Here is a 14,618-nt window from a genome sequence, read left to right on the forward strand (position 1 = left end):
TTGGGAGTTTTAAGAATTTTGAGTCCACAGTTTTGTGTGTGATTAAAATCTCTGTTTAAATATAAAAATAAGTAAAAAATTAGGGAACAAAAAGGCCCCTGTAGCTTATCTACTATTTAACTAAGGAGAAATTGGGTGCTAATGAATAGCTTTGGTGATCATGATTTCGAGGTTAGGATTAGATCTAAAATTAAGTTAGCATTAGTTTAAGGGTACGGTTAGCATTATAGTGACTGTTCAAATTTTTAAATTTACATTTCTGCATAAATTCAATGCTTGAAAGGTAAAGTAAGCCGTTTATTGTGGGTTTGCTGCAAAATTCTCCATTCTAGAGAAACTTACAGACTCTCAGATTTCTTGAGATTGCTCACAATACGAACCACAGGGTCCCCATGATGGCAATATACCCAATAGAGTTGATATGTAACATTAATGATGGTAAAACAGTGGTCAATCTGAAAATGATCTCTGTGTGGGCTAGTTTACCATAACACACCCTGCATGTATCTCTCCACCATCTGTAAATTTTAGCTCCAAACAATTATTTAGGCAGCGTATTCATCCCCATTCGATTCATTAACTTTGGACAATTCTGATTCTGAGTTTTAATAGAACGTATTTATTCTAATATCAGTGTTTTAATGAGCTAGTAAACGCTTACTGCCCAGCTAAGCAGCTTTTTCCTTGTATTTTCATCTCTTATTTCTTTACAGGCACCTTTCACCTATGCACAGTACCCTACGTCAGGGATGTGGTTGACTGAGCTGAAAGTGCGTATCAAGACACTGAAACATTTCAGCCCATTTCTCACGCTGCAGTCACAGCGGATGGGTTTTAAGTTTCCGACCGTGTTTAATTCCTCGGGAAGCAAACAGCGTCTTCATGGGGGAAATCATCAGAGTGTTGCAACTACATTTGAGGCTGTAAGGCCGTTGCGTGCTCAGCATTTTTAGCATTTAACAAGTGAGAGGTGTTAATTGCTGTTTGATCCCATTAATGATGATGATATCTATTGTCCATCTCTCTTTCTCTGCATCTCTCTGCTGTTGTCCTCCTTGCTTTTGTCTTAATGACACTTCCTCCCTGGCAGTTTTTTTTTTTTTTTTTGCCAATCCTCCCGTCCCCCCACCCCTCCGCCCCCAACCCCCACGTTGGGGAAGGATGCTTCTGGCGTAATGATTATTATCATTAAGAAATATTAATGTGCAAAGCAACGGTGACCCACATGCTCATTACTGAGAGAGGATGGAGTCCGGTGGGTTTGGGGCCGGAGCCAGAATGGCTGTGTGCGAGTGGCCCTCCACCTGCGCGAGGGCCACACACCCCCTGCTGAGATCAGGGCTTCTCCCCTGACCTTCCGATGGCTAACTGTGCCTTTCCAATCTGTCGGTGGGAGAGAGCTGTGGGTGAAATGGCTTTGCAACTTTGTTCACTTCTCTGGAGCGGAGGTACGCTGGTCTGCATTCTCGAAACGCATGTGTACACTATACGGACAAAAGTATTGGGACACCCGCTCATTCAAGGGTATTAAAAAAGAGCTTATCCTGCTGTTGTTGGAGTAAGTAGTAGGCTTTCTACTAGATTTTGGAGGAGCATTGTTGTGAGGATTTGATTGCATTCAACAATAAGAGCGTTAGTGAGGTCAGGATGTTATACCCCTCTAGCCCACGCCTAGCATTAGGCAGCATGGTGCCAATAGGTCCACATTTGTTTATCTGCTCCAGAGAGTCCTATTCTATTGGCAGTACTTCTTCTCTACAGGGACTCGACAAGCTGCACATGTGTATGTGTGAGTGTGTGTGTCTGTGTGTGTGCATTTACACATCTGTATCAGCAATGAATGCAACTCAAAGTAGCTGAATGCATTGGTTAGAAAGGGTGTCCACAAACATTTGTCCCCAAATATGTAAAAATATCTCTCTACGTACTGCTGCGTCCTCTCCTGATTAACTTAATCTAGTTTTCACTCTGAGACTGCACACACACACACACATACACATGTGTGTGAGAGAGTGTGTGTGTCACGTTTCTAATTGCTTGCGTGTGTGTGCGTGCGCAGCTGCGTGCATGCAAGTCGGAGTCCTTGTGATTATTAAAATCAACCCAGTTATTTTTTTTTTCCTCTCTCTCTCTCTCTCTCTCTCTCTCTCTTTTCTTTTTTTTAAACCCTCCCTCTTATACAATATTGGCATACATTAATTATGGCGGTGTTATTCTGATGTCTGTCTGCTCTCCCAGTAGAGACGGTGCTCCACATAATTACACAGTCAATACTCATGTTACCATTAGCGCAAATGTTGGGGCTCCGGAGCGGCGGAGCTGCTTGTGGGGAAGAAAACACGGCGCTCTCTGCACATGTGAAAGCAGCTCGGCTCTCCCTGCTCGCAGCGCTTTTAAGCAGACAAATCGAAATGATGTGCTACCGCTGTCATTGAATTAGACAATAAGGTTCTCGCGCGAGTGAAAAGAGCCACTCAGACGAGGCAGAGGCTCCTTGGTAGCGCAGGAGCTCGTTATTCCTCTGGAGGAAGGCGAGCGGATGGAGACGTGTGTGTAAAATTTGGATAATTACAGACATATTGCATTCTGTTTGGGATGGTTTTCTAACATTCTCTTTGTAACCCGTTTCTCAATGATTGAAAAGAAAGAGTAGCGGTGTTTCTTCTTTCTTTGTGAGTGTGTGTGTGTGTGTGTGTGTGTTTGCTGTGAAGCTCAGCGACGTGATGTTACGTGATGAAGAATTCTGTTGCTAAGTTAAATGTATTTTTAGTTATAGCCCGAAACACGAGAGGAGTTAGAGAGGAGCTTCCAACTGAGGCTCGTTCAAGGTAAGGGATGCACAGTGATGGCAGAATCTATGAGAACTATGTGGCCAAATGTTTGTGGACACCCCTTATTAACTCTTATTAATGCATTCTGCTAAACTTTAAGTGGCATCCATTGCTGACACCTGACAGATGTGCAGATACACAAACACACACACACACATACAGCTTGTCTAGTCCCTGTAGAGAAGAAGTACTGCCAATAGAATAGGGCTCTCTGGAGCAGATGAACATTGGTGAACCTTTTGGCACCATGCCTATTAATGCTAGGTGTGGGCTAAAAGGGTTCAAAGCACCCCTGGTATTGAGCTGTGGTGCGCTGGAAGAGCTGCGTTCTCTGGAGATGATGATGGTGGTTGGTGCTCCATTCAGTACTTTTGGGATGAGTTGGGGAGGTGGGGATGATGGGGTGGGTTGGTGAAACTGACCTCTAAGACGGTAATGCTCTTGATCCTCACAGTAATGCTCCAAAATCTAGCAGAAAGCCTTCTTTCCTGGACAGTAGAGATAGAAGAGTAAATCCCCCCTGTATTTAGATGTACTCTTGAGTGATGTTGGTGCTCCATCTAATACTTTTGGGATGAGGTGGAGTGGTGATCATCCAACATCCTGGCCTCACTAACATTGTCATCGCTAAAGACAATCCAATCCTAATCCTAGCAGTGCTCCAAATTCCAGTAAGAAAAGCCTGGAAAGCCTTCTTCCCTGGACAGCAGATACTGTTATTCTAACAAAAGCAGGTTAAACTCTTTTTAATACTCTGTGCATGAGCAGGTGTCCCAATACTTCTGTCCATAGAGTGTTTTAGTATTGGCAGATCATGTTCGGATCGACTTTTGACTTGATGGCAATGGTCAAAAGCCGATCTGCACCAAGAGCCCTTCGAGCTTCAAGTACGGCTCGGCTCGACCCGCCATCCCTCAAAATCCACGGAAGTCGAGCGTCCAGGCTTTTTTCTGTCCTGCACCAAAGTGGTGGAACGAACTTCCCCTGGGTGTCTGAACGCTGTCCTCAAACCCAGACTGAAGACCCTCCTCTTCTGAGAGTACTTCCTAAGGGTGGTCTCTTTACTGACTTGTGTTTAGTAGAGTCTAAAGAGGTATCTTTGAACTATTAGTCTATTCTAACTAGCTGAGGTTTTTCTTGGGTAAATAGCAAAGCACTTTTGTAAGTCGCTCTGGATAAGAGTGTCTGCTAAATGCCGTAAATGTAATGTAAATGTTCATATGAAGAACCTTCACTCGAATTACAATTTCTTTATCAATTTGAAGATTCTCCACACCCACAGAACCCACCGTATGGTTCTAAAAGTAGTTCCCACGTCTCCTAAATATTCCATTTTAGCCCCTTTTAAAAGTATACAGACATAAATGCTGATCCAGGTAGATTTAGTTCCTATTTTGAACAGGTTAAAGGACTCATGTCATGGACAAGTAAACCAATACTCTGTCCTTTTCCACCCGTTATGTAAAATGTCCCATTCTTCCCAGTCTGCACACTCCATCTATAGAAACTCAGCTGGTTGGGAATGTACTGTTTTTATGATGTCACAAAAACCAGCTCATTTGCATTTATCCTCCTATTTTGGCTACAGCCGTTTAGCCCCGCCCAGGAGTGTTTTCCGCCTTCAGTGTTTTTCTAGTGATTTGCTGTACAAGACAATCAGCCAATCAGAAGAGAGATTGTTTGTTTATGTATTAGTGACAAAAACAGCCTGTTTAATTCTAATAGCTATAAAAAATAGTTGGTGGGAAATATAGTCATAGTATAGTATAGTATAGTATTTTTATATAGTCATATAAAAATGAATTCTGACATTTATGAAGTAACTGACTATTTGTATATGTGTTTGTTGGGGCTATGGAACCCACACAGGTGTCATAACAGGTGTGGACAGAAATAATAAGCCAAGACAAATGCAGGACATGGGTCCTTCAGAATCGACACCAAATAAGATACAAGTGGCATAACTGTGACCCATCAGTCTTTCACTCTTTCAGAGATGGTAGGTAGATAAAAAAGTACTTTATTGATCCCGAAGGCAATTTAACAGCCAGAAGCAATTACAAAATACAGCACAATAATACAATAATTGCAATAATAACAATAAATAGAATATAAAAAAGCTGTAACAAATATATAAACAAACAAACAAACAAGCTAACAGGATCGTAAACACAGGGTCAGGAGGGTCTTATTTTTGACGAATACGTGCACCTTTACCTTTTTACCTTTCACAGCCAGGAGTTCTCAGCCAGGGGCTTCAAGGGGTTCTTTAAGTGAAGCCATGGATAGATATACAGATGTCCAAATGTTTGTGGACACCGGAGATAAAAGGCAGTGCGGTTATGAAGAATAAGGACTGAAGCAGACAGATGACAGTACTGATGTGCATATATTAATATTGAAGTAAAGTGAATAGTGAAGTCAGTGATGTCCAAGAGTGCAGATGAACAGGGTGTACAGTATATAGATTAAACCTCAGATTAACCATAAGAGACTCAGTCCTCATCCTTCCTCCTCCCTCTTCTAGTATAGTATCCCTAAACCATCCTCAAGCAAAAATACCCTTGCTTTAGTGGAAAGACCACCAAAAACAAAAGTAATGATCAAGACCCGAGGCAATTAGGGAACTGTCGTAGAACCTTGTAGCACTTCCAGCATCTGTCAGCATAGAAACTGAAGCTTTTTTTGGCCTAAAATAAAATGCTGTGTCTCAAAAGTGAGAAGTGTTCAGGATCCGAACCGACAACGGAATGGAAAGCAGATTCCTCGCAGGTGTGTAAGCGCTACACGTGTGCTCAGGATGGGAGAGTGTCAGTGTAACTAGTTACCGCTCATCGATTGCAGGTGAGTGAGGCTGGTTGAAAGCAGCTCCTGCTCTTTGAGCAGGCTGTTCGCTGTTCGCTGCCCTCATGCAGTCGAGAGAGGCATTCAGAGCTCATTTCCGTCCGCGTTGAGCAGTGGGCTTCCTGGCTCCTCTCCTGGCTTTTTTTTTTTCTGCCGGCTTTCAATGGCTGCTTCATTAAGACTTGGAAGGGAGTCCCGCAGTTCCATTTAATCAAACGAATCGCTATGGCAGACTTGCCCAATCAATCACAATCCTTAGCCAATATGTTGCTTTCTGTAAGCATCACACAGGCTTGGAGAGGAGTCAGTGTGCGGAACAGTGTGCTCTCAGAGTGTGTGGTGCTGTGGTAGGGGCCAGTTATTCTGTAACTCCTATGAATTACTATACTAAGTATCTGCTGTGAAGTTATTTCTAACTACTCTGACTTATTTAGTGTGTACTGTGAGTTATCTGGTATATACTCTGAAGTATCCGGGGACTATGGGATGCTCTACTAAGTATCTATTTATGTATCTATGCTTTATTCAGTATCTGATGTGAAATATTAAATATCCACTATACATTACTCAATATGCACTATGGATTATTCAGCAATTACTATTAATTATTGTGTACCCACTATGAACTACTAAGTATCTTTTATTCATTATTCAGTATCTACTATTAGTTGGTCAGTGCCCACTACGAAGTACTCAGTATCTAGTATGAATTATTCAGTATCCTCTATGAAGTACTCAGTATCTAGTATGAATTATTCAGTATCTAGTATGAAGTACTCAGTATCTAGTATGAATTACTCAGTATCTAGTATGAAGTACTCAGTATCTAGCATGAATTATTCAGTATCCTCTATGAAATACTCAGTATCTAGTATGAATTATTCAGTATCTAGTATGAAGTACTCAGTATCTAGCATGAATTATTCAGTATCTAGTATGAAGTACTCAGTATCTAGCATGAATTATTCACTGTCCTCTGTAAAGTACTCAGTATCTAGTATGAATTATTCAGTATCTAGTATGAAGTACTCAGTATCTAGTATGAATTATTCAGTATCCTCTATTAAGTACTCAGTATCTAGTATGAATTATTCAGTATCTAGTATGAATTACTCAGTATCTAGTATGAAGTACTCAGTATCTAGCATGAATTATTCAGTATCCTCTATGAAATACTCAGTATCTAGCATGAATTATTCAGTATCCTCTATGAAATACTCAGTATCTAGCATGAATTATTCAGTATCTAGTATGAAGTACTCAGTATCTAGCATGAATTATTCACTGTCCTCTATGAAATACTCAGTATCTAGTATGAATTATTCAGTATCTAGTATAAAGTACTCAGTATCTAGTATGAATTATTCAGTATCCTCTATGAAATATTCAGTATCTAGTATGAATTATGCAGTATCCTCTATGAAATATTCAGTATCTAGTATGAATTATTTAGTATCTAGTAAGAAGTACTCAGTATCAAGCATGAATTATTCAGTATCATCTATGAAATACTCAGTATCTAGTATGAATTATTCAGTATCCTCTATGAAGTACTCAGTATCTTGTATGAATTATTCAGTATCTAGTATGAAGTACTCAGTATCTAGTATGAATTATTCAGTATCCTCTGTAAAGTACTCAGTATCTAGTATGTATTATTCAGTATCTAGTATGAAGTACTCAGTATCTAGTATGAATTATTCAGTATCCTCTATGAAGTACTCAGTATCTAGTATGAATTATTCAGTATCCTCTATGAAGTACTCAGTATCTAGTATGAATTATTCAGTATCTAGTATGAAGTACTCAGTATCTAGTATGAATTATTCAGTATCTAGTATGAAGTACTCAGTATCTAGCATGAATTATTCACTGTCCTCTGTAAAGTACTCAGTATCTAGTATGAATTATTCAGTATCCTCTATGAAGTACTCAGTATCTAGTATGAATTATTCACTGTCCTCTGTAAAGTACTCAGTATCTAGTATGAATTATTCAGTATCTAGTATGAAGTACTCAGTATCTAGTATGAATTATTCAGTATCCTCTATGAAGTACTCAGTATCTAGCATGAATTATTCACTGTCCTCTGTAAAGTACTCAGTATCTAGTATGAATTATTCAGTATCCTCTATGAAGTACTCAGTATCTAGTATGAATTATTCACTGTCCTCTGTAAAGTACTCAGTTTCTAGTATGAATTATTCAGTATCTAGTATGAAGTACTCAGTATCTAGTATGAATTATTCAGTATCTAGTATGAAGTACTCAGTATCTAGTATGAATTATTCAGTATCCTCTATGAAGTACTCAGTATCTAGTATTAATTATTCAGTATCCTCTATGAAGTACTCAGTATCTAGTATGAATTATTCACTGTCCTCTGTAAAGTACTCAGTATCTAGCATGAATTATTCAGTATCCTCTATGAAGTACTCAGTATCTAGTATGAATTATTCAGTATCCTCTATGAAGTACTCAGTATCTAGTATGGATTATTCAGTATTTAGTATGAAGTACTCAGTATCTAGTATGGATTATTCAGTATTTAGTATGAAGTACTCAGTATCTAGCATGAATTATTCACTGTCCTCTGTAAAGTACTCAGTATCTAGTATGAATTATTCAGTATCCTCTATGAAGTACTCAGTATCTAGTATGAATTATTCACTGTCCTCTGTAAAGTACTCAGTATCTAGTATGAATTATTCAGTATCTAGTATGAAGTACTCAGTATCTAGTATGAATTATTCAGTATCCTCTATGAAGTACTCAGTATCTAGCATGAATTATTCACTGTCCTCTGTAAAGTACTCAGTATCTAGTATGAATTATTCAGTATCCTCTATGAAGTACTCAGTATCTAGTATGAATTATTCAGTCCTCTGTAAAGTACTCAGTATCTAGTATGAATTATTCAGTATCCTCTATGAAGTATTCAGTATCTAGTATGGATTATTCAGTATTTAGTATGAAGTACTCAGTATCTAGTATGGATTATTCAGTATTTAGTATGAAGTACTCAGTATCTAGCATGAATTATTCACTGTCCTCTGTAAAGTACTCACTATCTAGTATGTATTATTCAGTATCTAGTATGAATTATTCAGTATCCTCTATGAAGTACTCAGTATCTAGTATGAATTATTCAGTATCCTCTAAGAAGTACTTAGTATCTAGTATGAATTATTCAGTATCTAGTATGAAGTACTCAGTATCTAGTATGAATTATTCAGTATCCAATATGAATCAGTTAACTGTTATTTATTCAGTCTCTATGAATTATTCAGTATCTACTATGTCATTCATGCTTTTATTATTGTATTGTATTGTTCAGTATGTACTATCAGTTATTCCGTTTCTGCTATAAATTATTCAGAACTTTCTATAAAATATTCAGTAGCTTTTATGAAACTTCTGTGATATATATGTTATACATCAATGCTGTCCAATGAAAATCACGTATCTTCATTTTTTGTCCATCGTTTGAACCCTGTAGCTGACCTGTGCACTTTGTCAATAATTCTGGATAAATGGACCAATAGAAATGCTATAAATTGACTTCTATTGAAAGTTAAGAAGGTTTTTCCTCCTCTTGTAACGTTGCCATTTTGAAGATCCTGTAACAGATCTATCCTGACCAGCACACACTCGCCCTGTGTGATGTGATGACGTTAGCTGTGTGTTTGTGCCTGTGGGGTAGGAGAGTGGTTGGGGAGTCTGATCACGACTCTTCAGTAGTCTGAATAGCTTCAGTTAGAGACTTCGGCTTTCACAAAAAGTGGAATCTGGTGACCTCTGATCTAGTAGGCCTGAAACTTACACAACTACACACACACACACACACACACACACACACACACACTGCAGAACACATCCAGCCCATCTATTTAAACCTCCTCTACCTTTCTGTCTCTCCCTTCTGTCCCCCTCTCTCTCTCTCTCTCTCTCTCTCTCTCTCTCTCTCTCTCTCTCTCTCTTTCTCTCTCTCCTCCTCCTCTTAGTCTATCTCTCAATCTCTCAAGTTCTCCTCTCTCTCTCTCTCTCTCTCTCTCTCTCTCTCTCTCTCTGTCTCTCTCTCTCATTTCTACCCCCCCCCCCTCCCCAAGTGGCTCCCTCTGTGGCGCTCCTGGCTGGTCTGCCAGTTGTTTGCTTGTGAGTGTGTGTGTGTGTGTGTGTGTGTGTGTGAGTCCTGATGGGATTGAGTGTTGAATGAGAGCAGTGGAATGGTGGAATGAGCGGCGGCGGCTCCGTCCCAGGCTGCTTCCTCACCCTCCCTCATCAGCATTCCACCGATGAGAGTAATTAAAGCCCAAATTAATTCTGCTGTAAGCAGAGGAGCCACTGAATAACTGATATTAGAGGCTAGATGATGAATGCTTGGCATCAAGGGAAGTCTCCTGGGGGAGCAGAGGCAAGGAGGAAGGGGGAGGGAGAGAGAGAGAGAAAGAAAGAGGGAGAGGGATTGGATCTCTCTCTCTCTCTCTCTCTCTCTCTCTCTCTACTTTCTTTTCCTCTGTGTTTCTCTCCTGTCTTTTTTTTTTTCCTGACTTTTGGTTCTTTGTTTCTCTCTTTTCCGTCCCTCCATCACTGCCATTTCGATCCCATTCAAACACATCCGGGCTTTTTTTTACTCTTCTTTTTTTTATAATTTTTTTGTACCCCACCTCTTGGTGTCCTCACTGGGAGGAAATTTCATTTTTCTGGAAATTAGCATTCTTAAGACAGCCAACATCTTTGTAGTCTACTTCCAGATCAGTTCACCGCCTTGAACTCTTACCTACGTGGGGAAACGCTGCATGTCCTCCAGCCTTTGAGCCCTGATGAAAATCAAAAAAAGGTCTGGAGTTTTTCGGTCTGAAGTTATTTGTGCGCTTTCATCCGCGGCTCCGATACCCTCGCTAGCATGATTCAACGATCCCTTTTGTCCCCGGCCGCTTTATTTTGGGAACGGCACGTCTTTAGCGGGAGCAGTCGCGAGACACAAAGACAAACAGCCGAACTCATTTAGAGGAAGGAGCGCGGCGAGTCCTCGGAGAGACGGAATATTGTATCATTATTTGCGGTTGCCGTAGGATTTGGTGATATTGTGATAGCATCGCGTATTAGATTATTGCGCGTCATTGGGTAGAGCCTGGCCGGCAGCAAAGGCAATTGAATTTGACCTTTTATTTTGCCTCCTTCGCACAGAGAGACGCTCCTCAACCAAATGAGTTTTTGATGGTTGCAAAGCACCTTGACGAGTTCATCCGTCGCCTTCGCTTCCCTCAAGAAAGCCAGCAACATGTGCTGGAGGTTCAACAAAAGCGGCATGGACGAAGGGGCATGGACACGGGAGCGCTTGACTGTGCAAATCTGGGTGACCCTTTGCCCACAGTGAAGAATGTCCAATAGGAATAGGCTGCAAGCTGCTACTACTGCAATTTCTTAGCAACACCATAGCAACCACCTGGGATACCAGCTAGCAACACAATAGCAACCACTCAGCAACGACTGGGTATACTGCAGCAACCACTAGCAACTCCAAAGCAACCACCTGGGATACCATAGCAACCGCCTAGTGGGGGCCCCATTCCTTTATGCGTTTCCTTACCTTCTAGAAAGTATCTATTTCATTCAGTGGACATAAGTATTGGGACAACTGCTTATTCAGAGTGTTTCCTGCTTTTGTTGGAGCATCTGTCTCTACTGTCCAGGGAAGAATGCTTTCTACTAGATTTTGAAGGAACACTGCTGTGAGGATTTGATTGCATTTAGTGACAACAACGCTAGTGAGGTCAGGATGTTGGGTGATTCCAAAAGTATTGGATGGAGCACCACCATCATTCAGAGATGCTCCACAGCTCAATGCTGGGGTCCTTACACCCCTCGGTTAACCCATGCCTGGTTCGTGTTTATCCACTCCTGAAAGTCCTGTTCTCTGTGTGTGTGCATTTGCACACCTGTGTCAGCAATGTTTATATTAGAAGGGTGTCCACAAACATTTGGACATCTAGTATATCTATCCATGGCATCACTTAAAGAACCCCTTGAAGCCCCTGGCTGAGACATTCTGCTCTGTGAAAGACCCTCCTGACCCTGTGTTTACGTTCCTGTTAGCTTGTTTGTTTGTTTGTTTGTTTTTTGTTTGTTTGTTGTCTTTCTTCTGGTAACTTTTATGACTGTGAACTGTGATGTAACGTTTTGGCCGACGTTTTGATGCGGTGGACTCAAAATCTAGCACAAGAATAGAGTCACAAAAATGTTAACTGGGCAAAGTTCCATATTTTTGCGAGGCTGAAGACGCCGCTGAAGTATCTGGAACCCTTCGGAGAGCGGCGCCTCATATTTAAGTCAGGGAGGGAGACGGCAGTGCTGTGGAGAATGAAAGGGTTGGCGTGGTGACAGGGAAGGAAAGATTGCACCCCATAAGGGGGCCAAATGCAGAAGAGATGCTTCTTTGCTGCCTTGGGACTCTAGCACACACACACACACACACACACACACACACACACACACAGCATGTGTGAGTATGTTGTGTGTGTGTGTGTGTGTGTGTGTGTACTTGGGCCCTGTGTGAATTCTGCTCTGTTTCATTCTCTCTTTCTATCTGCTTCCCCTCCATCTCTCATCATCCACTCACTCTCTCTCTCTCCCCTACAGAAATCACTGGAGCACTCGATGTGGACGAGGGCAAAATAAATAATAATAAAGGCATTCATTCAATTATTTAGAGATGCCCTGTTGCTGGCTGTTTTCTTATTTGTACAAAACCCAAGAAAGAACAGCTGCAGGAGGCTCCTGCCTGGCATTGAGTTCTCCAGTCTCAGCTAGGTTTGAGTACTTCACCTTTACAGGCGGTTAACCGGACAGTGTTGGTGTAGTAAGCTTAATAAGCAGCTCTCATGTGTGGTACATGTTTGTGAGGTACCCTGATACATCTCCCAGCTTTAAAGCAACAATATGTAGCATTTTAACCTTAAAATAGCAACTTCAAAATCATAGCAATGCTCCATTGACTGGAATGGGGAGAGAGAGAGCATCACCACTATCATCACTACTGCACTATGTAACTTCTGTGAAGCGGGCTGGATCATGAGAACTGCGTAAACGGACTTGTGTAAAAGTGTAAAATCCTGTAGTACTACCCTTCCACCTCAGTTCTGTATATCTCAGCTTGTCAACAAATGCATGTTTAAAGCGTGTCCTTGTGCAAATTCCACTTCCTGACTGTAGGGGGAGCCCAGGAGCAAGAAATAGCAATTCTCACATAGTGCTTCTTTAATTCTTGTTTAGACCCTGTGTGTAAGCCCACACTTCGGTTTCACTTCACTTTCTTAAAGATATATGACTGTCATAATTAACATCAGTGTCACACGCCCTAAAATAGAGCCCTGTGGGACTCTAGAAGTGGGCGGGATCATGAGATTTGTGTAACCAGACTCTTTTTAATGTAAAATCCTGTAGTATTTCTCTTCCACCTCAGTCCACATGCTTTATTCACGTTCACATGCCAGTTCTGTATACCCCAGCTTGTCAACAAATGCATGTTTAAAGCGTGTCCTTGTGCAAATTCTACTTCCTGACTGTAGGGGGAGCCGAGGAGCAAGAAATACCAATTCTCAAATAATGCTGCTTTAATCCTTGCTTCTACTTTACTTCTACTGTGTCGTATCAAAACTCAGATCTCCAACATAGTCCATATATGGATTCCTTAAATGTACCAGCTGGTGGTGTCTGTGAGTGGTCTTGCGGTATCAGCCACTGTACTGGTCACCATATTGTTTAGTACATTAGGAATATTGTAGTTACATTATAAGTTGAGAGCAGGAGAAATATTGATTGTCCAGCAGACACCCCCCACCCCACCCCCTCTGCTGTCTGGATCCAGGCTGAATTACTGAGTCCAGAAGCTTCTCAGGGGGTCTTTAAATAGGAGGGGGAAGGGGTCGAATAAGGTTTTAAGAGGACATGGGTGCCATTAAGGCTAGGCTGCTCTGCCACTAAAAGCATAGAGTGATCTCCTCTCTGTCCCTGTGTGGACGTCGGGGAGGTGCTCTGTGGTTAGAGCAGTAGAGGGAACATGCACTGCCTGCACTGATCCTGGATCAGGTTTTACTGCTTGGCGTTCGGGCAGCGAGCCTCAGAACAGTACAGTTCATCAGTGATGTTTCCCATCACAGCCTCCCATTATGCTCTCTCAGTGTATTTCTCCACATTGAGACAGTCCTTGTTTACGTGATTTCTGATACTGACAAACTGGTGTCAATAAAAGGTCAAAAGTATTCAGACAACATTCAGTATGTTGCTGTTGTTTTTTTGCTAGGCCAGGATGTTGGATGATCATCACCCCACCTCATCCCCAACTCCCAAACTCCCCAACCCAAAAGTATTGGATGGAGCGCCATCCATCATTCCTGAGAACAGAGCTCCACTGCTCCAGAGCGCGATGCTGGGGGGCTTTATACCCCTCCAGCCCACACCTGGCACTAGGCATGAATCTTCTGTGTCATGTGGGACAACCACACCAGTGGGAAAGTGTAAAATAACACGGTGGAAAAAGGTATAGAAGAAGGTATAGATGGATAAACAGGCAGCAGGGAAGCTGATGTTCTCTTGGATAGCCGTGACATCGCTGGAATTCAAAGCCAGGCGATAGAACATCATCCTCCTAATCAGTCTGGCCACTTAGCAGCTCCACTGTCAGCACACTGCAGTCAGGGCCTTGTCTTAATTTGTGTCCTAAGAATTTTAGTAATTATAATGGTGTTGCTCAGGAATACCTAGATGAGGAATTCTCATGAGCTCTAGAGGAGATTGCCCCCCGGTTCTGCCACAGCCACTCTCTGGGTAGGCGTCCAAGACACTGGACTATAGCCTGCTCTAGTTGAGGCTGCAAGGTAATTTCGTTGATGATTCCAGGAGTCATGCTACACTCTATTCGGCGACCCTTGGGTGTTTTCA

At 41.6% G+C, this 14,618-nt stretch overlaps 1 protein-coding gene across 5 annotated transcripts in view; it reads left to right on the top strand.

The window, feature by feature from the left end:
• znf521 (zinc finger protein 521) overlaps nucleotides 1-14,618 on the top strand; it is a 202,399-nt gene that overhangs the window by 117,086 nt on the left and 70,695 nt on the right. The gene's annotated exons all lie outside the window — the stretch shown is intronic.

Source organism: Salminus brasiliensis, chromosome 9 (genome assembly GCF_030463535.1).
Source record: "Salminus brasiliensis chromosome 9, fSalBra1.hap2, whole genome shotgun sequence".
In the NCBI taxonomy this organism is placed as follows: domain Eukaryota; kingdom Metazoa; phylum Chordata; class Actinopteri; order Characiformes; family Bryconidae; genus Salminus; species Salminus brasiliensis.